We start from the raw sequence: 4,178 nt of genomic DNA on the forward strand, positions 1-4,178 counted from the left end.
TAATATTGTTCAATTGACGGACCAACAAAACATGGCTTATTTAAACTGTTACCTAGAAGTAATATTGTTCAATTGACGGACCAACAAAACATGGTTTATTTAAACTGTTACCTAGAAGTAATATTGTTCAATTGACGGACCAACAAAACATGATTTATTTAAACTGTTACCTAGAAGTAATATTGTTCAATTGACGGACCAACAAAACATGATTTATTTAAACTGTTACCTAGAAGTAATATTGTTCAATTGACGGACCAATAAAACATGGTTTATTTAAACTGTTACCTAGAAGTAATATTGTTCAATTGACGGACCAACAAAACATGGTTTATTTAAACTGTTACCTAGAAGTAATATTCGTTCAATTGACGGACCAACAAAACATGGTTTATTTAAACTGTTACCTGGAAGTAATATTCTTCAATTGACGGACCAACAAAACATGGTTTATTTAAACTGTTACCTGGAAGTAATGGTATTCAACTACAGAACTGAAGTGTCTGTATGTGTATTAAACAACAAATACCTGTACGTTACAATACAGGATTAACAATATATATATCACAAAATCTTGGTATACTCTTGTCTGACCGAACAGTAGAATTTGACCGTCACTCTTATAACGTACTTACGGCCCCTTATTGCGCAGCGTGATTTCTTCTGTTTTATTTCTGCTGATGGTCGACTCACATCCTAACTACTTGTCCATGCCCGGCCAAATAAAACGTTCATATGATTACATAGTAAAGATACGAGAAGTTTCTACGAAACGTTTACGTAATTCCAAATCGATTTCATTCAAATTCTCTAGTGCACGTGCACAATATTTGTTTATGTAAAACATTCACGAGAGACGCTTTCGTTCTCCAGAAAAGCTGTGATTATAAAGTTTCATATTTCCAAGATCTGTAGAAGGAAACCACTATTATATCTTAGTGTTGTTTAAATCGGGCAGAAACATTTATACCTCGTGTTCTGTAGAACTGTTTGAAACACGTTCATCCAAGAGTAAACGCTAAGAAATTAATCATCAAACCGTGCTTTAACCATTTCTGTTATTCATTAGTATTTTAAGATATACGATATCTATTTGGCTGCGTTGTCCAACAACGTATGACACAATAAACTGCACCCAGAGACAATCATCACACCAAGATACACCTGTCTAATCCACTGCACCCAGAGACAACCATCACACCAAGCTACACCTGTCTAATCCACTGCACCGAGAGACAATCATCATACCAAGTTAACCCTGTCTAATCCACTGTACCCAGAGACAACCATCACACCAAGCTACACCTGTCTAATCCACTGCACCGAGAGACAATCATCATACCAAGTTAACCCTGTCTAATCCACTGTACCCAGAGACAATCATCATACCAAGTTAACCCTGTCTAATCCACTGCACCCAGAGACAACCATCACATCAAGCTACACCTGTCTAATCCACTGCACCCAGAGACAATCATCATACCAAGTTAACCCTGTCTAATCCACTGCACCCGGAGACAATCATCATACCAAGTTAACCCCTGTCTAATCCACTGCACCCAGAGGCAATCATCATACCAAGTTAACCCTGTCTAATCCACTGCACCCAGAGACAACCATCACGCCAAGTTAACCCTGTCTAATCCACTGTAGAACATATAATAATATCTGATTTACTACTCTATATACACAATGATACACGTGTAAACAATAAAGTAGTTTTAGAACTTAAAGTGATATAATAATATCTGATTTACTACTCCATATACACAATGATATACCTGTAAACAGTGGAGTAGTTTTAGAACTTAAAGTGATATAATAATATCAGATTTACTACTCCATATACACAATGATATACCTGTAAACAGTGGAGTAGTTTTAGAACTTAAAGTGATATAATAATATCAGATTTACTACTCCATATACACAATGATATACCTGTAAACAATAAAGTATGCTGTTGTTATTCAAGTTCGTTGTTGTATGGTGTTTGTTGTTATTCAAGTTCGTTGTTGTATGATGTGTGATTGTTTGTTGTTATTCAAGTTCGTTGTTGTATGATATGTTGTTATTCAAGTTCGTTGTTGTATGGTGTCTGTTGTTATTCAAGTTCGTTGTTGTATGATGTGTGTTTGTTTTTCTACAAGTTCGTTGTTGTATGGTGTGTGTGTTTGTTTTTGTTCAAGTTCGTTGTTGTATGATGTGTGTTTGTTTTATTTTTATTCAAGTTCGTTGTTGTATGATGTGTGTTTGTTTTTGTTCCAGTTCGTTGTTGTATGGTGTGTGTGTGTGTTTGTTTTTATTCAAGTTCGTTGTTGTATGGTGTGTGTTGTTTGTTTTATTTTAATTCAAGTTCGTTGTTGTATGGTGTGTGTGTGTTTGTTTTTATTCAAGTTCGTTGTTGTATGGTGTGTGTGTTTGTTTTATTTTTATTCAAGTTCGTTGTTGTATGGTGTGTGTGTGTTTGTTTTTATTCAAGTTCGTTGTTGTATGGTGTGTGTGTTTGTTTTATTTTTATTCAAGTTCGTTGTTGTATGATGTGTGTTTGTTTGTTGTTATTCAAGTTCGTTGTTGTATGGTGTGTGTTTGTTTGTTTTTATTCAAGTTCGTTGTTGTATGGTGTGTGTGTTTGTTTTTCTACAAGTTCGTTGTTGTATGGTGTGTGTGTTTGTTTTTCTACAAGTTCATTGTTGTATGATGTGTGTTTGTTTGTTGTTATTCAAGTTCGTTGTTGTATGGTGTGTGTTTGTTTGTTTTTATTCAAGTTCGTTGTTGTATGGTGTGTGTGTTTGTTTTTCTACAAGTTCGTTGTTGTATGGTGTGTGTTTGTTTTTCTACAAGCTCGTTGTTGTATGGGGTGTGTGTTTGTTTTTATTCAAGTTCGTTGTTGTATGGTGTGTGTTTGTTTTTGTTCAAGTTCGTTGTTGTATGGTGTGTGTGTTTATTTTGTTCAAGTTCGTTGTTGTATGGTGTGTGTGTGTGTTTGTTGTTATTCAAGTTCGTTGTTGTATAGTGTGTGTGTTTGTTTTTCTACAAGTTCGTTGTTGTATGGTGTGTGTGTGTAGTATGGTGTATGTTGTATGGTGTGTGTGCTACTTTGTAGGACATACACAACATTTAACATCGTTCAGTAGAATGAAAGAGTTAGTTATCTCTCTTAATTAGAGCTCTTCGGTTCAGGATTCTTTTGATTTTCTTAATTTACTTCTTTAAAGTTTAGTAGCCTTAGGAACCAAGAGTTTTAATCTATTCCTTGACTCAACACACGGATAAAGATCGTGTTTTTACCACCTGTCACTTCCAGTGATTTATTGTTAGAGGAGCTTTTGATTTAGATGATTGAATATATTGTACATCAATTAACGTGTTAATGTTCTCTCTACCTACATGTACGTCTTAAGCCTATTCATAATGTAGGTGTTCGTGCAAGGATTCTCATTTGCTTAGGCTTAGGAGTATCGATTGAATTAATAAGCCATGAAACAAAACAGTTAAATATATTTCAAGTATCATACTTTAGGAGAAATATTACCATAAAAATAGCTTGTAAGAATTTCGGTTTCTCAACACTTAAGATGTAGTAAAACAGGTTTCATTATCTGTACTTATAACCGTCTAAGTAGGTTCTACTGTCCTACTTACCAACAACTAATAAGTAGTACCTAAGGTATCTTACTCTCCTACTTACCAAGTATCTCCTACTGTACAACTAAGTATATCCTGCTCTATTACCCCCGAAGTACAAAATACAAAGGTTTCAAAAAACGTTAGCTTCAAGGTATAAAGGCAGTTACTAGGGGTAAGATTTGTTGTAATCTAGCTAGGACTTGTCAGGGGTAAGATTTCTTTGTAATATAGCTTGGACTTGTCAGGGGTAAAATTTCTTTGCAGTCTAGCTAGGACTTGTCAGGGGTAAGATTTCTTGTAATGTAGCTAAGACTTGTCAGGGGTAAGATTTCCTTGTAATGTAGCTAGGACTTGTTAGGGGTAAGATTTCTTTGTAATGTAGCTAAGACTTGTCAGGGGTAAGATTTCTTTGTAATACAGCTAGGACTTGTCAGGGGTAAGATTTTTTTGTAATATAGCTTGGACTTGTCAGTGGTAAGATTTCTTTGTAATCTATCTAGGACTTGTCAGGGGTAAGATTTCTTTGTAATGTAGCTAGGACTTGTCAG

Source organism: Limulus polyphemus, unplaced genomic scaffold (genome assembly GCF_000517525.1).
Source record: "Limulus polyphemus unplaced genomic scaffold, Limulus_polyphemus-2.1.2 Scaffold5461, whole genome shotgun sequence".
In the NCBI taxonomy this organism is placed as follows: Eukaryota; Metazoa; Arthropoda; class Merostomata; order Xiphosura; family Limulidae; genus Limulus; species Limulus polyphemus.